We start from the raw sequence: 25,466 nt of genomic DNA on the forward strand, positions 1-25,466 counted from the left end.
ATGGGATGGAAACTATTACGGAGCGTTGGACTCGTTAGGCACAGAGAGTTTCATGTATGATCCTGGCTTGCCCAGAATGGTGTATTACACACACACACACACACTTGTTGGTGCAACTACATTATGAGGACTCTCCATAGGCCTAATGGTTTCTATACTGTACAAACTGTATATTCTATCCACTTATACTGCCCCTATCCCTAAACCTACCCATCACAGGAAACATTCTGCACTTTTACATTTTTAATAAAACATTGTTTCTTAAGCTATTTGAATCATGAGGACTCATGAAATGTCCTCATAAATCACGTTTAAGGTGTAATACCAGTGTAATACACATGTCATTATACAAATTTGTGTCCTCATAAATCACATAAAAAAGCGCACACACACACATACACACACGCGCGCACACACAAAGGCTGAGTCACAGAATCGGACTAAATTGCAAACGCCCTCCCAGCAAAAACAGAGCTGGCTGTAATCTGTTCCCTCTCTCTGCTTCTTTCTGTGCTACTCATTCCTGGGAAACATCTCCTCACGGTAAATACGCCTCTTTCAGTTCTCTTCAAACTTCACTCTCTTTTACTCAACAGTATGCCTCTGTTATGTTTTGAAGTAAGTATTAAGGTGATCTTGAAACACCTATAAACTTTTCTGTCACTTTCCTTCTTGCTGTAACATTTGTGGAGACGCATGCTTGACGGTTTACACCCAGGGAGTGAGACTCACACCCACCAGCCATCAAATGTTGGTACTTTGTGTGAATTGGCTGGCAATTTCGTTTAGTAGCCTGTAAGACATCTTATTCTGCTAAAGGGATTGATACTTACCAAAAACAGATCCACTTGGTCAGTGACAATGTGAACTGGGGTTTTATAGATGGTTATTAGGATTCTAGGGTTCTTTGTCTTTGCATGTTCCTCCAACTAATCAGTAAAAATAAAAATGTTTTTCAGTAAAAAAAAAAAAAAAAAAAAAAAATCTGGCATTAACCAGCTGCTATGTTTTAGTGTGTAAAAGTTACCTTATTTAGAGGACATAAATAAACATCCAGTTGTCTGAAGTTCTACATATTATAATTAGCTGTCAGAGGTATCGTCCCACGAGAAGCTGTTGAGCCTGATCTGCTAGATTCCTGTCAGTCTGTGTTTCCTGTCATACTACTTCCCGTGTGACAGTTTGGCAACGGTCTTTTATTCATACAGATACAGTTGGCAAGGAGGCCTTGTCCACTACGTGGGAGAAAACAAATTTACTAATTTAAGGAAAAATATTGAAAGGATATTCTCTTATTTTTTATTTTCTCTTAGAACTTATTTTTTTGCCAATGGATGCTAAAAGAAGACAGTGAGTGACAGGATGATAAGAGATGCAGGTGGAATCGCACATCTCAGCATGAGCATGTCAGAAGCTGGTTTGACTGTTTGTAAAGATAAAAGTGAAAAGTAATTAAATAGGAAATAGATAAGTGTCAGAAAATTACTTTTTACAGCGGAACTCTTGTTACTGTTAATTAAAACAAAAACTTAAAAAAAAAAATCATTAATTGAAATAAAGCTGAAAAAAAATATTGATGTCTTGACAACTATCAGAGTGTTTGGCATGATAATGGATATGGCAATGTTGATATGTTTGGTCTTGTCGGAATATATCTGCTACGCTGCTGCTGTTGGTTATTGCTGCTGCTGCAGAGCAAGTACGGGACTTGCTTCTGCCAATACATACACAACACTCTGCTGTGAGCAAGTATGACATGCTGCCATAGCAGATCTATACAGGTGGAGCTGGGGAAGGTGGAGGGCTTCTAAAAGGGCATTGCAAACTGCTATGGGCAGTTGCTGACCAAGTACTTGAAAGTTGAGCAGCAAGCAGCTCATTGGCTACTGATACAGCAGGAACAAATCAGTTGTGCCCTATAGAGAACCATGTGGATTTCAAGTATATTGAGTTTATCACCTCTCAGCCTGCGACATCTAGAGTTTAATGACAGAACTTTGTATAAATATTAGATAAAAAACTTAAATGAAAATTAGAAATGTTGGCAACGGAGACTTTTTTTTTTAAATGGCTTAAATTAATACACAATACAACATACAAAATTAAATAAATAAAGCTAAATAGAATTATGTATCAAAAAACTGAACTAAAAATCACAATAAAAATATGAATTATTTGCCTAAAATTAAAATGACAACTAATTTTAAATATGAATAAATAACAGTATACTGTACAGTAAATAAGACTAAAATAACACTGAGCAGAACGCTGCACTCCATGATAATTTTGCCAGGGATGGTCATCTCCTGTGGTGTCATTTTATAAACATAATTGTCAATTATCATACAATCATGTAATTATCATACATAATTCATCTGTTTAATTTATTTTATTTTATAGATAGAATAGCATATATGTTGTACAGGAAGTGAAATGGGGGAGAGAGAGGACCATGAGCTTGGATTTGAACTGTGGTCGCCTGAGGTGCGATTATGCTGCAGTACAAGCTGCTGATATTTCTCTTCTTTTTCCTCATAGAAATGGGGTAACTATAACCGTGATTTGTTTTCCCTACGCTAAACCATGTCTCCACTGAATGTGCAGAGTCTGTGTCTATTAAAGCATCAGATGGATGTGCTGTCTGGACTATTGTTGCTGTTATTGTTTCATAGATTTGAGGCTGCTTGAATTTGATCGGTATAGGCTGTAGTTCTTGCACAGTTTTAGTATCTTGCACATTTTATGCACAGTAGCCACTCCTTATTCCACAACATTCAAACGTTGAGGTCACAAACTCAGCAATCAATCAATTTTTATTGAGTGTTATATATCAGCGGTGCGGTCTGAGACTTGTCAAGAGTAAATATTTACCATCGTGGTGAACTTAGTTTCCTCTTACGCAACACTGAGTCATGCCAGTCATGCTGTTATTCAGCAGTGGTTAGCTGCCATTCACAGTATCTCTTAAGCCCTTGGTTATATTTTTGTCAGTATTGGTGCAACATGTCATTTAGTGTAGAAGTAGTTGACATAGCCATTTCAGAGTGTAATTTCAGCGGGTTGTTTAAAGTAAGGGTTGACAACCTTCAGATCAGAGACAGACCCCCTGTTATATTATATAAAATGTATTGTATAAGTCTGTAATAATGTGTATAGTATTATATTAATTACTTTAATGTTGAAAAATGTGAGATGGGTAAGATTTGTAATATTTTTAAAAAAAGAATCTTATATTCACAAAGGGTGAGGTTATTTGATCAAAGATACAGTAAATAAATCGGTGTTGTGAAATATTATTACAACTTAAAATAACTGTTTTTCATTTGAATATCTGAAAATGTATTTTTTTTTATTTGCTCATTTGGTGCTCAAGAATTTTTTTTATATCATTAATGTTGAAACCGGTTGTGCTGCAAACCATTTTTTTGTGGAGACCATGATGCATTTTTTTCAGGATTCTTTTGATAAGCAGCATTAATTTGAAATACAATTATTTTGTAATATTATAAATGTCTCTGCTGACACTTTTAATCAATTTATAGCATCCTTGCTGAATAAAAGTATTAATAAAAAAATCGTACTGTCCAGAACTTTTGAACGGTAGTGTACATTTAACATTTCATTCGTATTATCATTATTCATCTACAAAGCCATGTACTTTATTTTAATGCAGATTACAATTGAAATCGTCTTGAAACCTTTAAATGTAGGAGGGAAACATTAAGCTGAACTTTAGCTGCTTAAAGGATAAGTTCACTTTCAAAATATTTTTTGCTGATAATTTACTCACCCCGATGTCATCCAAGATGTCCATGTCTTTCTTCAGTCGAAAATAAATTAAGGTTTTTGAGGAAACCATTCCAGGATTTTTCTTCACAGAATGGACTTCAATGGCAACCATCTAAATATCGTCCGACATCTTTGTTTTAATTAAAAAAAAAAATGTTGTGACCTTTCCAACGTGATGACGTAATACGTGACGTGTCGCAGACCAGCACAAGACAAACAATTGTGGTTAAAAAGTATATACTTTTTTTTTTTTTTTTTTTTAAATGACAGATCGTTTCGCTAGATAAGACCCTTATTTCTCGACTGGGATCATGTCGAGGCTTTAAAGCTGCATTGAGACGGACATTTGAACCTTCTTTTGAACATTGGGATAGATGGTTGCCATTGAAGTCCATTCTGTGTAGAAAAAGCCTGGAATGTTTTCCTTAAAAACCTACATTTCTTTTCGACTGAAGAGAGAAAGACATGGACATCTTGGATGACATCGGGGTGAGTAAATTATCAGCATTTTTATCAGCAATTTTTTTTTTAAAAAGTTGAACTAATCCCTTAAAGGGCACCTATTATGGAATTTTGAAATTTACCTTTCATGTAGTGTGTAACATAGATCTAAGTGAACAAAAACATCCTGCAAAGTTTGAAATATGAAAGTGCACCGTATATAAAGTTATTTTCTTTCAAAAGTAAGAGTCGACTCTGAGTCATTTTTATGAATCGTTAGAAGACCGAAGCTTTTTCTCTGACTAGATGACGTCAACTTGTCAAGTTATCTGAATACGATACGCCCACTTATTTCCAAGGCCAGGGAAATCTTGAAAACATCATGGCGACGAGACGCTGTGTTCTGAAGTGCGACTCAAAAGCCAACTTTTTTCATCTGCCCAAGGAGGAGCATTTGAAGACTACAATTCATATAACTATACCAAGCCGAGCCTTGTGCTTTGTTCGCGCCATTTTGAAGACGATTGCTTTTTAAATGCAATCAAACTTGGATTCGCGAGCCGGCTGATATTGAAGGAAGGTTCAGTTCCAAGTGTATTTGCATCAGCTTCCTCCTCCGTATCACAACCTGTAAGTGTTATTAATAATTGTTGCTTTTATGTTTTATGTAGCATGCTTAATAATTATTTTGTTTGTTGAGTAAGCACCGTTTAGCTTCTAGGTCTTCAATGACAATTGTATTGAGATATGTGAAGTGTTTGTGGTTGTTTTCGGAGTTGTCTTAAAGAATAGAGTAATACCTCGTAGTAACGTAACTGCATTTTTTTTTTGTAAAAACGTTATGTTTATGCATCGGGCTAACGCAAACAAAGACTGATTGTGCTTTTACAATATGAACTCTGGGCTATGCTCACTAACATAACATTAAATTCTTCATCTTATTTTTAGTTTTTTACTACAAACTACAAAGCAGTGGACTATAATCATTATTATAACACAATTTAATTGATAAAAGCATCACTGTACTCCGTGTTAAACAATAAGTATTATCTCTGTAAACACTGCTGGGTCATCTGACCAATCAACGCAGATTAGCGTCGCGCAAAGGAGGGGTTTGGAAAATGAGTCGTTGAACGAATCATTTGGGAGTCGGTGAGCAAATCAGGTAAAAATAAATGCATATTATACGACAACAAAAGTGTTTTTTGTCATTGCATGCACGTAAAACTGTTGTTGGGGACTCCCTAAACAACATTAGGAACATTTTAAATGTCATAATAGGTGCCCTTTAACATTCGCTTTGGTTGAAGTATTGTGCTTTTTTATGCAAATGTTTTCACAAATGCAGTAGAACCCTGGTTTAAAGAAGGCCTTTTATGTGCTTTCTTTCTTTATGAGGTTTATCTGTACGTTTCATTTAGTACAGAACTGAAAAAGAATGGTAGATTGTTTATCAGGTTATGATGAGGTTTCTTTCGGTCCAGTGATCACCATACTGGCAGACACAAATATCTGCTCGCTGCAGGAGACCGGCCATTAATAACATGCCTCTCATTTATTAAGCCCTCTCTCCTCTCCTCTATAGTTCATCACTCACTCTTCTCTGCCCTCTCAATGGTTTATTTCTCTTTCCTCTGTCTCACGCTGAACTTTCATTCCAGTATAAGACCCCTGTATTCTCCTCTCGTCTGGTCTCACCTCATGCATTCTCCTGTTTAAACTGTCAGTTGTGAAATGTATTTTCTTCTCTCCTTCTGTTTTGCAATAGTCTGGTTGCTGCACACACACACACACACACACACACACACACACACACACACACACACACACACACACACACACACACACACACACACACACACACACACACACACACACACACACACACACACACACACACACACACACACGCTGTAAGACTATACCATTTAAGACTGGTTTGGCCTACTGAGCCAAACCAATGAATTATTAAGAACGAGCTGGCTTCCCAAGATCCAGTGGAAAATAGCCAGCAATGGAAAATGCCACACATGCATAAATAAGTTCAGGTAATCAAGAATTCACTCTTTAAAATTCATAAAAACACACACACAGAACTAAAACAGTTGTGCCCGATACATTTTATCATTGTTTTGTTGCTTGTTATGATGGTGGTGTGGCTGAGTGGTTAAAGACCTGATTGTAGGTTTGACTCCACAAGGGGGGATTAAAGAACAATCACCGTTGTGCTCTTGAAACTTCAAGTTGCTCCCCTGAGACTTCAGATCAATGCATACGATAAATGACTACTTATGAATGATGATATGATAACGTAAAAACATCTCGTTACGACTGTAACCCTGGTAACTCAGAAGGGAATTCAGCGCTGCATGAGAATGTTGATGCAATGGGAACACTTCTGCCTAACTGCATTTAAAGGGGTGGTAAAATGCCCTTTTCACAAGATGTAAAATAAATCTCTGATGTCCCAAGAGTGTGTGTGTGAAGTTTTAGCACAAAATACCCCACAGATATTTTTATAAAGCATGTTAAAGTTGTCACTTTTTGAGGGTTTGCAAAAACGCACCGTTTTGTGCCTGGCCCTTTAAATGCAAATGAGCTCCAGCAGAGGGCGGGGTTTCAATAGCTCCTGTGTGTTAGCAGCTGCGATTACCTCACACAGACACACTAAAATGACAGAAACTGTTCTGGCTTTAATGTTAAAACGGAGTCAGACAAAGATGGAGAGACTCAAGAAGAAGTGACAACATGTAGAATGCAACAGGACGTCTCTGAATGGTTAGTTGATGAATTTATGTTGCTGATGTGGAGTTAACTATCTTCAAATAGGATATTCTGTCATGGTAATCTATAAATCGCTCGTATAGGAACTGTTGTGAGATGCACACAGAGTGACTTTCTATTGCATGTGAAAAGATGGGTGCTAAAGTTTAAACTGACTCACAAATGTACTCTTATACAACAACTTTTCCTCTTCTCAACAATGACTGCGTGGTCCCGGGGGCGGGGTTTATGTAAATTCTAGGGTTGGTGATGTCACTAACCCGGGAGGAATGTCGTGTAGTCCCTACCAGCTGTTTGTTGTAGTCATTTTCTTTAAAAGCAAATATCTCCCTTTGCTTTGAACTTTGAGTGTTGTAACTTTGCAGATGTTGTTTATGTTCAAACAGCAACATTACACACTAACTGAAGTTAGAAAAGTTAAATCATACTCAACCACCCCTTTAAAGCATGTGTGAAATCACTCCAATCTCATCATTGGCGAGACATCGTCCTGTGACGGATGACGGTGCACCGTTGAAGCTATAATGTATTGGCTGAAGTAAATCGCTCTCAGGTATGCAGGAAGTTATGGCAAAACAACACTCGTTCCCTTCTACAATTGTAACTGAGATGTTCCCTTTTGAGGCAACTCAACGCTGCATCATAATGTTAACGCAAAGGGAATGATCATACCCATTACGCTATACTAAACAAATGCCTCTCCAAGTGTGAATCATAATGATGAGCACAAACTTAAGTCACAAGCATTTGAGATCCTTCCGTGGACTCTATCCTGGTAGCTATAAAATCTGATGGAGGCATGTGGAGAGGACCAGCCTACCGCATCACAAACCTCTTGAAGGGAAACCCCTGATAATAATGCCATAGAGGGAGCCATACTTCTCGCAGAGTGGGCTCTTATGACTAGAGGCAAAGGAAGACCATGCGCCTAAAAAGCCAGAGAGATAGCATCTTCAATCCATTGCTTATTCTTTGCTTAGATGCCAAGGATCCCGCCTGGGTGAACCAAATCAGACCAACAATTGGTCATATTTACGCCACTGAGATGAGCAGTGGATGTAACAATTAAGTGCAAAGCAAATTGAGCTTCTCTTGGTCCTCCATCTGAAAAGGAGGAGGACAAAAAGCCTGCAAAACAGTAGTGTGCTACTTGTAGGCACTTTAGGCACATAACCCGGTCTAGGGTAAAGAAAATCTTTTTCTGGGCCTGCAGATCTCCTAACCTTTTCAGTGAAGTAATTGCAAGTAAGAATGCTATATTAAGAGGAGTCAGAAATGTCTCTGTAGCTGACTCAAAAGACCAATACAATGGACAAATCTCAGGCTGAAACTCTTGAATGACTCCACTTCAATGCGCACAGTTTCCTCATGGAGGGGAGGTAGAGGGCTGTAGAGTTTAGAATGGTCTCAACAACCTTGGTTGAGAGACTAGACTTCAAGATTTGGTCCCTTCAGGTGCAAACCTACAGATGGAGATCCATATCTCCAGTCAGGGGTGATAAATGGTGCCCTCAGCTTGAGACAGAAGATCCCTCCTGAGGGAAATCAGCCAATGGAGAGCCATCCAGGAGAGCCATCAGGTCTGAGAACAATACTTGTGCTGGCCTGAACAGTAGCAGAAGAACCTCGTCCTGGCAAACTCTCCCCTGAACTCCCGGGAACAGAGCAACTGGGGAAATGTGTACATGTAAGATATTTTGGATTCAAATATCCAAAAACCACTAAAAGACGTATATATATTTGTTGTCTTGTGTATTGACATTATCCCAAATGTTTCTAAAAATGTTTAAATGTAATGGACCCTGTCATTGCATCGCCTGTCAATTACGTCATATCTGTGCTACCCTTGATTTACTTCCGTAAAAACCACAGAAACACCAAAGATGCTTTATGTTTTATTAGGCAGGTGAGCAGCTGTTTGGAGACCTTTATCAACAGAAAACTAAACATTGTTATATAGTTCAACACGGTTAGTCTTGTTTGAATCTCTTGTTTTCTTGATTTACCGCGAGTAACATGTGTGTACCATGCCTCAGAGACGATGTTATTTTGTCAAATGGCTTAGCAAAATCTGAAAGAGCTTTATTTGTAGTGACAGTAAACATAATTTTCCCCACCATACAATATATTTTAATTGCATGCCATTTATTAGTAGGGTACTTTTGACTTACTATAAAGTATTAGTGCTGCCAATTTAGAATGGTATAGATAGAAGGGCATACGGCATTAGAACAACACGGGGTGAGTAAATTATGACTTAAATTTATTTTTAGGGTGAACTATCCCTTTAAGTCTTGTAAATCAAAGCATGCGTACTTTGTACCTGTACTGTAATAATCCACAATTACCCTCAGTATCCTTTAGCACAGTTCCTAAGAAGATGACAGGACATGTCTATGTACAATGTCTGAGTAGTAATTTATATAATGATAAGGTCAACATCTATAAAATATGTTTCTTGATCACCATATCAGTAGAATGGTTTCTGAAGGACCTCGTGACACTGAAGACTGGAATAATGGCTACTGAAAATTCAGCTTTCCCATTAAAGGAATTAATTACATTTTATAATATATTAAAGTAGAAATCAGTTATTTTGACAGTTATTTCACAATATTACTGTTTTTACTGCATTTGATCAAATAAATTGCAACTATGGTGTGCAAAAGTACTCTATAATTGTACACAATACATTTCAGTGTAGGCCTACTTTTTTCACAAGTTATGTTTTCCCGTAGTTTGAGACCATTCCACTAAATCTTACACTTTCTTGACATATTGAGCATGTTTCTCAATTCAAGCCCTCTGCCTCAATTTATTTGTAAATTATCTGTTAAAAAATTTCTCAAGCATAAATGAACTTTTCACTTAGTCACTTCTGTTCTCCTCTGGTTGGCCATGTATGGCCAGACACACATAAGCAGTGGCTCGTAGAAAAACAGTGGGGTGGGAGCACAGGAAGGACAGAACAGAGCGGAATGAGAGGAGAAACGTCAGGAGGTGGATGTGGTTTGGTCTTTGAATTCTCCAGTCTTTAACCCCGTGCTGTGAAATATCACCTTATGGCCACAAAAGGCTGACTGCCTATTCAAATGCTCTTTAGTGAAGGCAGCCAAAAGTGAGCCAGGCCTCTGCACACAGTCTGTATGTTACCATAGCGACCCTTGTCAACCAGGAAGTCCTGTAGTGGTGGAGTGAGAGAGAGAAAGTGAGAGAGAGCGAGAGATCGAGAGCATGTGTGTGTCAGTATGTGAGAGGGACTTAACAGAGGTTAAGTAGACGGGAGCAAAAACCAGTGAGGGAGAGAGAGAAGGAACTGACTTTAAAGCAGACGAAAAGAGAGAAAAAGCAGGCTGCTTCTACAAAGCACGTAGGGAATTGTGTGTGTCATCCTGGGAAATCTGTGCGTGTCACACACATACACACCCACACAAACCGGTGAGTTGATTTTTTCCATCTGACAGCCATCAGCCTGTTAGCATGATTATTGTAAAGCACAATGATAATGTAAACCAACTCATTTATTCATGCAGTTCTTTTTGGCCCAGTTTTGTCAGGGTTGTGTTGGGCTGGTAGACCGCTTTACTTCTGAAGTTGATTCTTAACTCTCTTTGAAGGATTAAAGGTCTTTGGTGGGAGTTTTCAAAGTAGTGGAAAAGAGCATTAATACTGCAGAAAAGCCAAAATCTGGAGTCCTGTATGGTGTTCTGCGTTTACAGTGATTTTTCTATGTATATGTTGAAGTGGCTGGACCTTAAGACAGTTGTTTTTCCTGTAATGAATTTGCCTGCTTAGAGTGGTGTGATTTGATTGACATTTGATTATTGTAGTTTGACCTCAAATTCATTCTGTTCATGTACAGTGTTTGTTGTCTTTACATTTTCATTTGAAATACTTTTGTACATTCATTCTGTTTGATGTCATGATTTAATGTTATTAAATCATGCAAACATTTTGGATGTACAAAATGCAAATGGTTTAAACCATTAAAAATGTGCTCATTATAAACCATTAAAAAGGGTTATATTTAAAAATCTTTACTATTTTCTATCAATTCAAAATAAAACACTAAAAACTAAAATTGTAATGAATTGAAATGAACTTTAGCATCACACTAGCCTATTATAATGTAGAGTATGACAAGTGGATTATTCTGAGATCTTCTCAAGATTACATTTAACAGTATATTTTAATTATCAGTGTTTTAAAGATTCATTTTAAAGTTGGCATGAAATGAAAATTCACCCTGTCAATTTTCTAAATGCATTCTATTGATCTTACTGTGAGCGATTTGTTTCATAAAAAAAAAATCAAAATATGTATATATTCAATATATATATTAAATTATTAAAATATTAAATATATAAATCATAAACAATTATAAAATGTCGATCTTCTGTTGAAATGAAAGACTTCTTCATTTATTCCACTTAAACCCTTTCACTTTCTTACAATAGACTTCAACCTCGCTTTCATATTTGTCAACATCCAATCCCTGGACTAAATTTTCTTTTTCTTTTTCTTTTTCGATAACCTGTTACTTGGATGTAAATCACAATACAGAAGAAAAGATCTGTCACTACTTCTGTTACATTGCAACTCTAAGTGAGCGTATAAGCGTATATTACCAAAAGGTAATATAAATGTAAAAAAGGGGGAAATTATAATGTACAATATCACCTGATATTGATAAATGAGAAAAAAAAAAAAAAAACTCAGATAACCGACATACTGTATTGTGGGCCTTAGATATATAATATAAAACATCAAGATATCAAGCTAATATTAAGACTGAAATAAATGAATAATTAGTGTAATACTGCTTTTCTCAACCTCACATATCCCCATGCTATAGTTTATGCTAGTTAAAATATTTTCCCAGAGTGCTCTAGTCAGTGACTGACAGCTTAATCTCATTGAATATGTCCTGCATTTCCACACGTCTATCTGGGTGTTTCTCACCGTTGCAAGGCAAATGAGTGCAAACTTCAGTGTCAGCTCCATTACTGCGTGTTCCAGTGACAAAAGCATGGAGGGAAGGGTGTACTTTCTCACCTCTGAACCTGTCAGGTCCATGAGAACGACCCAAGCAACACACACTGATCCCTCTGAGAATATTCTCACATATATGTGTGTGCGTGTGTGTGTGCACGTGTGCTTTACATAAGCATGCCATTCTATGGGGACCCTCATAGTATGGGGCATTTCCCTGCCTTTGATCTATAAATACATCAGGGTACAAAAAATGCCATTTTCTTTACGAAGAGACGTCTTGCTGATTTGAATCATCTTCAACAGGTCCAAAAGGGTTTCGCAGTCTCCACACTTTAGAATGTAGTTGATTTTGGATGGTGCACAGAGTCCATGTGGAGGAGCCCATTTTGACTCATCGCTATCAAATTGTTTGTGGGATGCATCCCTCCTGAGTCGAGCGATGGACGACCATACATGGTGATCAGATGGACCTGCTGCTGATTAATGTGTGTATCATGTAATAACAGGAGATTGTAAACAGACGCACAGCAAAGCCTTGTATGGTGTCCGCTTGCATTCATCAAGAAGTCAAGAGCAACAGACCTGTAAAAGAGAGAGAGGAGAAAAGTTAGCAATGAAACATATGAGGCGGACATTTGCTTTGTTACGCTGTTTTTATTATTTTTAATTTTAGAATACTTTCTCTTAGAGACACCTATAAGTAAGCCATTTGTAGGCTCATCTTTGATCACCTAAATTACATATTTAAATGTTTTTTTCCTTTGAAAAAAACCCATCATCATGCCCTAAAATAGCTTGAATGCAACTCTACACCCTTGCTGCATTTAGTATACGTGGAAAATGCTAATTAGCCCCGCCTCCACTCACTCACACCAGCTCAGAGATTCACTCGGCCAACTTACTGAGGTAAACGCTGCACAATGGTATCACTCTTTACAACGTCGGACACATAACGGTAATTAATATGATTAGCCTTTTGCTTGACTAAGTTATCAAATCATGTTGCTAATGTGACACAAACTATGTTCCCGTTCGCCATTTCAGTCTGCCTTCTAACAATCATCAGAAACACTTTGAAATGTCGGTGGAGAAAGGCATACTTCATCATACCATCGTAATATACATCATTACCACGCTATATTGCTAAATCCACCCGATTTTTCATATCAACAAAAAAATATACCGGGACAACCTGGCATCTCAAGACTCCCCTGCTAGTTCGCTGTTAATGATATGCTAAAGCCCGCCGGCACATTGACGTGATTGGTTACAATACAAGGAAGTTTGTGATGTCAGAAACATCAGCGATTTCAAAACGTGTTTTTGAGACTGTCTTTTTTTCACTGCAGTTTTAAAATTGAAAATACTCAGCAATGGTGTTGACTTATGAATTTGCACATGGTTTGTCTTAAAGCACATTAAAAACACCACATAGACATATAAACAACTTTAAAAACTTGATTTTCACCAGAGGGGGTGTTTATCTTCTTACAATATTCTTCATCGGTGGCATGGGTTGTCTTCGTTTCGTTAGGGACTGTTTGTTTGGACATTTCGGTGTTATCTAAACATTGTTTGCTTGAGCATCCAAACAGCCTAGCACAGCAACAGCTTGGCCAATGAAGTGTTTGGGGCGGGGCAACCTCTTTTGTTTAACCAATGGCAGAAGTGGGGGAGTGTTCTAAAAAAACCTGTCTGAAAACAATCATTATTTTTGCAATTATGTTTTGCACTTAAATTACACTTTTCCACTTTAAGTATTTGTCTTTAGAATTTGTCTCTGTCTGTGTTCTTGTCTTAGTTTCTAAAGCCCAGACTATACTTAAGGTTTGACACAAATGCTAGCAAATGCTTTCAATACTTTACTTTAACGGTGCGCACAAACACTAGAAAGTTTCTTATTTGTCCAGTTTCTGTGCTATTTCTTACCAGAAGTCATGAGCAACAAAAATGTCTATGTACACATTTAAACTAGAGTTGCGAGTAACTCTTAACCACTCAACATGGTCATTTATTTTTGTTGCGTCTCCAGTAGTTTGTTGTTGTTGTTGTTCAATCTCATCCATTTCTTTTCTAACATCACCGCGATAATTGGGACCAAAGTTTTGGCTACGATGTTTTCAGTTTGACACATTTGGTTGTTTGTCGCACAATGTGCCATTGATTTTATCCAAGATCTGACTCGTATCGTCCAGACAGATTCGATTAAGTGATATGATCTAGTCATGATGTTGAATCTTTCGGCTCAATCTCACCTCATACTATGCTTTTGTCTTTCTACTCTCTTTTATCTCTATAACATTCACGCATGCATAACATCACTACAGAAAAGCTCTCTCCGACATTTACCTTCATTTGATAAACAAAGTGGCAACAGATTGATGTGACTCATTCAGATTTTATCAGACAATGGAGAGGATTACTGATAAACTACATGAGGATTAATACAAAATACATGAATTACTTGCAATGAAATAAGTTTTTCATTAAATAATATAGTCATACATGTACTATATATAATAATATAGTCTATATGTTGCTATAGCCTGTTAATGTGTAGAGTGGCCACCAAAAACTATTTGAATTAAGCCACAAGTAAAATGTATGAATTCCATTGTGTTGCATACAAAATATTTTCTGCTAATTATTTCAGAGCTTTCTTATATAATGCAAATACATTGATAGATTTGTGTATTCTGAGCATCCAGATAGTTGTTGGGGTCACTGCATGTAGGATGTAGATGTGTATAGTAGAAAATATTAATGATATAATAGATGTGAATCTAGAGTACATGTGTACACCGAATTGAAAGGCACAGTTAATTACTCCTCATGAAAGTATACTATACTGTATCTGCTGATATATTTATGTAAACTACATGATTGAAAAGTCATTTTCCCCAGTGCAACAAACAAACCCGCCTACGCTCAGGACATTTTCCAGATGCCGTTGTGAAAATAAATGGAGATGCAGGGTAGAGTTCATTTGATCACTCGCTGGGGAATGGCGTGCAAGCGCTCTTATTTGGACAGTTGGGATTCACAAAAATGGTCAAAAATGTACTGAGCTGAGAGACAGTTCTTAGTTAAACAAAATTGTAATTTCATGCTGACTATAAACTGTAGTTAAACACATGGTTCCAATGACTCGCATTAATCCAGTGAGTCTGTTAATGATTGAACAGACACTTAAAGGCTCTGAAGAAGTAATAAATGTCTGCATACTCGGTGTGACCCCTTACTTTGGTACCTTTCCAATAATAACAATAAGGTGTGGTCAGTCAGTTTAATTCTTGAATCAAATCTATTTTTAGTCATTTTCAGTGTGCATTACCCCCACATGTAAGTCATTTCCAGTAAGGGGTTTTCTCACACCAAATAATCGACTTGCTATTGTTATCAAGGCCACCGGACAAATTCGACAAGTTTTTCCTCTGTATTTTGACATAACAATGAAATCTTGTCAGTACAGTTCTATCTTCGGCTTGTCTATTATGGCTTTTGATAAAAAGGTCTGTGCATAAATTTCACTTGTCCTGAAAAGCAGAATGTTTAGCCTCAAAGTGACCTGTGCCTCTTTTGACCTTTGATCTTTGGACAATGATGTAAAGATCCAAACTGCTGTCAACAAGACGAATTAATCACCATTCCATTCCCTCACTGATAATAATGCCAGTGGCTTGCATGTTCAACGTGCTTCACTGCAATATATATATATATATATATATAAGCATTTTAAGTTTTAGTTTAAGTGTACATTCTCAAGTGCAAGTGGCCTTTTATTTAATTACCGGTAATATTATATTATCTGTTGTCAGCATGATTGAGTTAGCAAAGAGGAAAAAAAAGAGCTGGATCTAATTACATATTTTCTTTATAAAAACAAACTCAAAATAACACTTCTTAGGGTAACATAAAAACAAATTGTCCGAATTGGGCCCCTATACCCTTAAATAGGACACTATTATGGAGGGACAACCATTTGTGGTGGTGTCCGAAAACATAGTGGACGTTAATGAGTGCACTCATTTAATCTCACAATGCAACGCAATAACGATGGTACAACCAATGTATGCTCAACGGCTAGATAATACCCACAATGCACTGTGAGAATTGCACGCCGAATAACGTCTGACCAGAAGTCTGACCATTTTCCAAACCACTGGTCCAATGTGGCTACTACGATATATTGTGCAGGCATAAATTCCTTTTTAACTGATTATTAAAATTATTTCAATAAGGTTTATACATAGTTTCCATGGCAGAGTTTAATATAAATATTTTATATTAAAAGACTAACTAAGGCCTTGTCCTCACTTTCGTTTGAAAACACATTTTTTTCTCCGTTTTGGCCTTCAGGCCACACTGAAACAGCGTTTTTATTAACGAAAACTGAAAACGCTCTCAAACTTGAAAAACGGAAAAAAATGCAGTTTTCGCATTGTAGTATAGACTGTGAAAACAGAGGCATTTGAAACCAATGCACGTTTAGTCATGTGACACATATTGTACAGGTAGATATTCATGTGTATACCGGTAATGTGCCTGTTATGTGCTATTCACTTTCACACAGTTGCTAAAATGTCACTTTGCACACTCTTCATATCACAGTCCTACAAAGATGACAGAATTTACTCGCATTTCCTACGGCAAAACATGAGAGCAGTTGCGTTTTAGACCAAACATGTGACTGAGTGCGACCTGGAAGCATCAGTGAATGGTGAGATATTTTTCTAAATTAAATGTTCCTGCCAGAAGAATTGCATGATAACTTGATTGTCTTGTTCTGTTTGTATCATCTCAGTGAGCTTCTCCGTAAGGGTTCAAGCATGCGCAGTTAGATGAATTTAGCATTGTCCGACGTTTCAGTGTGGGCGAGAAACTTTTGGAAAACGCTTGAAAACGCTAGTGTGGACTGAGAGCGTATTGAAACGAAAATGGCGTTTAATGTAACGGCGATGTTTACATCGAGACCGTTTTCAACTAAAAACGTAAAAATGCGCTTTGGCCGTTCGTTTACACGACACATAGTTTTGGGTGCCTGAAAACACAAGTTTTTGAAAACGCTCTCCGTGTAAATAACAAAAACGCTACCTCTGAAGACGATGACGTCATGCACATGCGTATTACGTGTTCAGTCTGTAGTGTTTAACCGCCATCTAATGGCCTGGCAGCAGAATACAGCGTTTTTAGTATTTTTCGCAGATCCATGTGAATGGGGATCGTTTTGACAATGGTGTCGTCTGTACACAAAAAAATCATGGGGGTAATCCATCCGCCGGAAACTGAAGCCTCCCCGGGAGCCGCCATTGTAGCGGAACTTCACCTGCTGTTAGCATACTATTGACTCCCATTCATTTTGGCGTCACTTTGACAGCGAATAACTTTACATCTGAGACATCCAAAGACTTAATTTGTCCATTATTTATTTCTAAAGAAACTCGACAATGTATAAAAGGCTCCATTACCTTGTACCTTACTTTATGGCCCCGTAGAAGCCGTTTTTGTAAAAATAGGCTAACGATTGCGTCATAACCACGCGACTCTCTGTCGCACTGTAGAGAAATTGCCGTATAGACCGGCGGAGATGCTCGCAAGCAATCGGGGGGACGTGGAGGCATAAAGTCCGATAAAGTCAAGGGAGAAGCCCATAGAGAGTGATAAAGTTGCTCCTGCTGCTAGCTCATGGACAGCTGATACTCAAGCTCTCCGTCTCTACGAGATTCGGAAGGAAATTATTCAGATTTCTCTCGGCACAGCTACTAGAAGACGGACAACTGTCAGACACGTTGCTCACGTCACCAAGCTCAGTTTGAGCCTGCGCAGTACGCCTGGCGATCAGTGCTTCAAATGGGCTTCACTTTTCTCCATTGAAATCTATGGGGTAGCTGTGTCCATCTTATATACTGTCTATGGGAAAAATCAAAGGAAAAATGTCTCAGTTTTAAGCATATCGTTGTTGTGTTAACATACCCTAAAACTGAGGGCTATATACACATCTATAAACACTAGGGATGAAATAAGGTAATAAATAAACACAGGTTTGACACATAAGAGCAAATCAAAACCATGGTAACAAATGAACACAAAGGAAACAGTGAAAACCAACTCAAACACAGACCAAACGTGACATCTGCAAGTACAGTTTTTAAATACTTAGGTTGCACTTTATTTCGATAGTCCACTTTAGACATTCTACTAACTATGTAACTTTTCAACTAACTTTCATTAGAGTATTAGTAGTGTAGTAGACTGTCAGTAGACTGTTAGGTTAGGGTTAGGTGTTTCGGGTTAGGAGAACAAGTTGACTTGTAGTTGCCAAGTTACTTAGAATGTCTGTTTGGGGACCAACAAGATAAAGTGTTAGTAGATATTAACCAGACAGTCTACTAATACTCTAATGACAGTAAGTTGACATGTAGCTGCAAAGTTACTTCTAGTTTGAAGTACAATATCATATAATTAATCAAAATGTCACACTTTTTCACAAATGGATATTTACCTTTAGATATATAGATAACTGGAAAACAAAATAAAAATTAATATAAAGATTTCTTTAAGGATCAAACCCTTTGTTGACCACTCAAATTTAAATTACTCTCAGATATTCCTGGTTCGTTGAAACAAGTAGCTTTAAACACGCAGGCCTTGATCACTACACGAATTACAGATTGTCTTTATCTTATCAAATGCAATCATGTGTAAATGTGCTTGTGCATGCTAAAACAAACTGTCACATCACATCTGGCAGGAGCACTAGCAGTCATTATCTTTGAGGAAAGATTCGTCTCCTACAATATATTCATTTACACTCACCAAAATGTCATGATGTCTAGAATAAATAATAGATAAATTGATAAACACTTATAGTTTAAGTACACCAACTGGTGGCCAAAAAGCATCTGTAAAAACGTATCATACCCGGTGTACAACATGTGACTCAGTATTATGTAAGAGCTGTTCACATGTGTTTAAACTGTAGTGCACTCCTTCCCTACTAAAGTCAGTGGATCTGCTGAGTAGACGGGTGGAGCTCGTTCATAAATGTTTCATAGTTCACTCCCTCATATCAGAGACTTGAACTACGGATACCAGGACACTGGTGACGTTGCCTTTTAAAGGATTATTTCAACCAGAAATGTCATCATTTACTCATCCTCCTCATGTTGTTCCAAGGTTTCTATCTCCAAAAAAGGAGAAATTTACTTTAACATGCAGTTACAATTACTGGGGACCAAAGCCATAAAAGCTTCAAAAGGGACAAAAAAGCACCATAAAAGTATCATAAATGTGGTCCAGATGACTCATGCACTGTATTCCAAGTCAAACTATAGTTTTGTATAATAATCTTCTCTTCCAATGTGCTGTTCAATTTGAAAAGATCCAACTCAAAGGAATTTGTTCATGAATCTGACGTCGCTACTTCACCCAGAAATCATATTCCATCACGACTTGATATATAGCGCTTAAGCCATATGAACTACTTTTATGGCCATTTTGAAGCTTGACGGCCCCATCCTCATTTACTTTTATTATATTGAAAAAAAGAAGGCCTCCAGGATTTCCTTCATAAATTCACTTTTTGTGCTTCACGGAAGAAAGAAATTCATATGCTAACGTCATGCGGATGAGTAAACGATGACATAACTTTCATCTTTGTGTGAACTATCCCTATAAAGTTTCCCGTGGAAAACATGATTTCACTTTTCTACCTATTTCCTAAAAGTCTTTGATTCCCTCAGAGTTTGAACATGTGGATAGTTTCCCGTGCCATTTAAAAAGATATAAAAGAAAGGCCATAAAAGAAAGATGTAATAAGATTGGGTTTTCAATTGTTTTCTCGAAAATAAAACCACCTGAAGGCCAATGTAACACAGGGGAGCGTTCCAGACATGATGTCATTGGGAGTATGTGCTACAGACAGGAGAATGCGGACGGATACCGTTCTGTCAGAGCTTGTCATGGGTCACTATGAACATAGATGAATAGATGAATCAATATAACATTGCATTGCAGGGCTAATGCAGGCTGTGGGTTTAAGTAGATCATCTCATTGATGTAAACGAATTAGAATACAATTATACAATGAATGGAGTTTGTGCTTTATAAGGTTTTATTGAAAACAGTCTGACTAAAGCAACACAGAGCATCACCGCAGCTTGATTTATCATCAACATGTGCAAGTGATTTGACCTCAGTAATTAACTTACTGACCCCTGCAGTCTACCAGACATTCATTAAGCAGACTTTGTGTCCTAATCAAACTCGTTTCTCCTCACAGATGGTAGACATGTTCGCTGCTTGGAGCGAAAGACCTTAATGCTTAACGTTGGTGCCGGAACTCTTAGTGGCTCGTAAAAAGCAGAACCCTGATTAAATGCTAATGATTTTTCATTTACGTGTCACAGATTTCCTGCATGTCTGTTCCTATAAAACAAGATGAAACGCAGATAAGAGCTAAATTAAGAGCAGAGTAACAGTGTTTTGACATTTTAGATTGCTCTTTTCCCATGAAACAGGACAAACTTTAACCTGGGAGTAAAACGTTGGTCTATCCTTGAGTAGTCGCAGCCTAAAAGAGATATTTACTAGCCTTCATGTCAATGGTGTTTCATGTTTTTTTCTGCAGAACACAAAAGAAGATATTTTGAAGAATGGTTCAGCTGTTTTCGTACATTTAATGAAAGTCAATAAGGTCCATTACAAAATTGGACCCCATTGACTTTCATTGGGTGGACAAAAAAAAGATACTTTTTTATTTTAATTATTTTGTGTTCCACAGAAGAAAGAAAGTCATATGGTTTTGGAACGAAATTAGGGTGAGTAAAAGATGACAGAATCAACATTTTTGGGGTGAACTATCCCTTTAATTGGACATTCAGAGACTGTCTGATGCATACTGCACACTTCAAGCTTTCTAAAATCAGAAGCTCTATTGTAATAGGCTGGCTGATGAAAGTCAGGATGCACTGGTGTTTATGTTGAATCAGGATCCACTTTACTGTGTTATGCAATATGACGGCTTCCGGTCTAAGTGGACGATTTTCATTTTTTTTAAATCTATTTTATCTATCTAAACTAGATAAAGGTTTTTAAGACTTTGATTGGCCAAACTTTGTTTAGATCATCCCTAGTAAATACTGTGCAGGTGACAAACACATGCTGCAATGTGGAGCTTCAAAGACATTCTCAGATCATTTCTCAGAGGACAGGCCAGTGGTCCCGTCTTGTGCCAGTGACCTCAAAGTTGTGGGAAGCGTGTGTGATGTCATTGCCAAGTTTACAGAGTCCTCCACAGGGACATTCCTCATCCCACTTCTCCACATCATCCCAATATCTCCCCTTTTCTTCAGTCTGTACTGGCTGTTCCAAGCTAGAACAACTCAGAATTGTGTTATATACAAATATACATCACTGTTCAAAAGGTTTTAAAAATGAATGCTTTTATTCAACAAGTATGTTTTAATTAGATCATTATGATAGATCATGTTCATCAATTACTGTTGTACATTTCTTTTAAAAATACCAACCCCAAAGTTTTGATCGGTAGTGTAGTACCTGATCTACTGAATTGATATCTAAAATCAGATTTTTTGTCAATATTGATGAAGATTAATATTGTGGGAAAGCTTGATTTAGTAGATATACTTCTAATGTGCACGTACACCTTACACAATCCAGCGCAAACAAAGGATAAATCAGGCCTTTTAGCCTGCAGTCAGAAGAATGTAGCATTTATGCATTGCAGATGCTTGTTTAAATTTTGTAATCTGAAAAAATTGCTTGGAGCGTTCAAAACAAACAACTTTAATGCTCAACGTGTTCTTAGGAGGAATCTGAACATATTTTACCAACGGATATCTGAGAGACGTGACCGTATTAGGCTGTGTTTCAGGAGTCCTCTAACTATTCCAGAGAGAATGTTGTTGGGTTCTCTCTCTCTCTCTCTCTCTCTCTCTCTCTCTCTCTCTCTCTCTCTCTCTCTCTCTCTCTCTCTCTCTCTCTCTCTCTCTCTCTCTCTCTCTCTCTCTCTCTCTCTCTCTCTCTCTCTCTCTCTCTCTCTCTCTCTCTCTCTCTCTAATAATGTACAGTCTCTTCACTCGCATGTCAAGGTGTAAAGTAAACTGTTTACTGTTTACATTTACTTGCCTTTAACTTAGTCAGTAAGTTTACTTAACAACTATTCGACTAATTGGTCTTCAGGAAGCCCACATAATTAGTCTGATTGTGGGTTTACCTGAATATGATTGGTTGTTTGTTTTGGGGGAAGCTTATATTAGACACGTTATTGTGTTAAAAAACAACTAACCTTCCAAAAGTGCCCCTTTCATGGGGGGCCCATAAGTCTTAAAATAATTGAAATGTACACTACCGCCCAAAAAGTTTTGGTGATCGTAAAGATATTATGATATTGTTTATAGTATAATTTATAATATAATGAACCCAAATGTTTTAATGTTAGTGTGTATGGCTGCTGCAAGAGCATTTTAGAGTGCAAGAAGAATAAAAAAAAAAAATTGTAATAAAATAAAGTAAAATAAAACAAACAACAAAAAAACTCAGTAAAAATATAAACTAAAAAACAATAAATACATTTTTTTTTTGTAAATAGTCAACCTCAGTAATGACAACCATTACCCATCCCTAGTTTAGTGTGGTATTATGTGCAGGATGTAGTTCACTGACAGGTTCATACACATGTAGAATTACACACACCCACATCTACACAAATCTCTTTGTTTCTTCCATACATGTGGAGACATACAGTGCGATAAATCAACACGCCTTCACTCTCCGTTGTACAGTTTCTGAATTGGCTATTGAGTATCATGATTCTTTCTTTTATCTTGACTAAATAACTCTGATATATGACTTCCCAAAGCACGCCAGTCTGCAACAAAAGCTTTTTATATTTTTAAATGCAAAAACAGGCAAAAGGTTGGGCGTCCTCATCTTTATTCTAAAACGTGCTGTATGAATGAATGGTCTTAGTGTTTAATTCAATGAACTGAAATATTTGGCCCTTTTACAAACTGAACTGAAGAGAATGAACATGAATAATTTGTTTGTAAGATTTTGACTTGTCAAATACAGCCGTGATCCTTGCGTGTGTCACATGACCTCATGAAAGGAAAGACACACATACAGGGTATTTGGCGCATGCTATGGAAAATTTGGTTTTCCATATGTTTTTGTAATGTTTTATGTTCACCCTCACATTCCAAACCCACTTTCCTTTTACTAACTCAAATGGAGAAGTTTAGCAGAATGTCCTGGCTGTTCTTTTCTATACAATGAAAGTGAATGCGGATGGATGCAACCAAACTCCAAAAATGCTTTAGAAAAGTCTTCTGATAAAAGTGTTTGCTAAGCGTCATACAGGTTTGAGAAATATGAAATGTGAAGTTGCAAAATGGCAAAACTTGCGTTCCCCCAGAAACCTAACGTTCATTTGCAAAACATTTGCATTCCCTTGCAAAACTTTTATGAAACACGGCAGACATTGTGATGGGAGGAATTGTATTGCAATGTTTTTTTTTGTTGCATTTACAGAGAAAATATGCAAAACTTTGAGTTGGCTCAAGAACTTTGCTGTCAAATAAATGTTGCATTGCACCGATAAATAGTGGAGCCCCTAAAGGGACATTGTGATGGGAGAAAACTGGATTTCAATGCTTTTGAATTCTCTCAAATGTTTTGCGTTCCCCTAAAAAACGTACCGTTCTCTCACATATGTTTTGCGTTTCCCCAAAAAAACTTTGCGTTCTCTCACAAATATTTTGTGTTCCCCAGAGGAAGTTCCTCGGGGGAACGCACGACATTTGCGCGAGAATGCAAAGTTCCTCGGGGGAACGTAACACATTTGAGAGAGAACGGTACATTTTTTGGGGGAACACAAAACATTTGAGAGAGAACGCAAAGTTTTTTTTGGGGATCACTAAATATTTGCGAGAGAACGCAAAAGTATTCCCTAGTGAAAAATAAATATATATCCCAAACTGTATTTGAAATACATTTATTTTATGCAAAGTATACTAAAAATACATTTACATATTTATGTAACTTAATATAAATACCCTGCAATTGTACTTTTGGTATAGTAAATTAATTAACTTAAAGTCTGCATTAATATACTTCAAGTCTATTAGAACAACTAATTTTGTACTTAATACACTTTAGTTATCCAGAAGTAATGCTGAGGTCCAAAGATATATTACGTATATTTGATTTTGCTATTGCAAGTATTCTTTAGGTTAAATATCTTGCATTTAAAGACTGATATTATACAGTGGTCATACTATCCTTACTTTACATTATAAAGTAAACACATTATATTAAGAAATGTGCATTGTGGAATAAAGAAGTACTCCAAAAAAAGTTGAATTATAATATTTACATCAGTTCTGTAAGTCTCAAGCGATATGTCAGTAAATATGGATTTGTAGTATACTTAGTATAAAGTAAATGTATTTTAAAAACATTTTGGTCTTTTTTCACTAGGGTTAACTTATTTTGACTCCCATCTCATATTTTTTTCCACCACCATGAACCTTTAGGGGCTCTGTATGATGGAAGTAAAATGAGACTGAAGGAAAACGTTATTTTAACACAAAGTTTGTTGGGGGAATGCAAAAGTTTTGAGTGAGAACGCAAAGTTTTGCGAGAGATCGCAAAGTTTCTTTGGGGAATGCAGTATTTTTGGAAGAAAATAAGTCCCTTGATGGAACGCAAAACTTTCACGACCGAATGCAAAAGCAATGCAATATCTTTTTCTTTTTTTCCAATCAGATGTGGGTGAATAAATGAAAATCTAATTTTTGAGCGAACTCTTTCTTTCAAGTTTAATGTATTTCACTTGTCCCAGATTTCACTATCACTAATTGATACAAGACATAACTATCTATGTTAATAAGCAGCATCACTCATGCAAATAAACACACCCCCATTGTGGGACCCTCACATACTGAGAGATCATTGTGAAGCACACATACATAAACCCACACTCAATTGTTGTTTTCTCTGTTATGTAATGGAACTCATTCAAGACTGGTGAGTCATCTGGGCCAAGAGAACGAGAGACCGAGAGAGAGAAAGAGAATAACCCAACATATAATCCTCTGTGTGAAAAGCCCAGTGTTCATAGCAGTGGATACAGCATTCTGGAAACTGACGGCAATCATTATGGTCTCCTGTTCATAGTTAATCATCTCACATGGAAAACACATCTCTAGGAGTGCTACTGTAGGTTTAGGGTTTTGCTCTCAGAGCCGGAAACATTGATGTCAAATGGAAAGCTAAAGTCATATGAAATATGACAACTCACCGGTTGCCATGATGACTACATTTTATGTGGTTTATAAACACCACTTTTTGTAGAGCAGCAACTTTTCTTATTTGAAATTTGCTTGTTTTAAACATTTTTGGTTCAGTTGTTTGTGAAGATTTTTACACCAGTT

At 37.1% G+C, this 25,466-nt stretch overlaps 1 protein-coding gene across 5 annotated transcripts in view; it reads left to right on the top strand.

The window, feature by feature from the left end:
- The window catches only part of sorbs3 (sorbin and SH3 domain containing 3), a 62,256-nt gene that overhangs the window by 4,745 nt on the left and 32,045 nt on the right, over positions 1-25,466 (top strand). Inside the window, exon 1 of one of the 5 annotated variants that reach the window (XM_079637400.1) lies at positions 477-543. The exons of 3 other annotated variants lie outside the window; for them this stretch is intronic. The gene's annotated coding sequence lies outside the window, so the exon portion shown is untranslated. Of the gene's footprint in view, positions 1-476; positions 544-10,433; positions 10,453-25,466 lie in introns of those variants that run through there. One more of the 5 variants, XM_079637401.1, reaches the window with a different exon arrangement.

This window comes from Phoxinus phoxinus (assembly GCF_949152265.1).
Source record: "Phoxinus phoxinus genome assembly, chromosome: 15".
In the NCBI taxonomy this organism is placed as follows: Eukaryota; Metazoa; Chordata; class Actinopteri; order Cypriniformes; family Leuciscidae; genus Phoxinus; species Phoxinus phoxinus.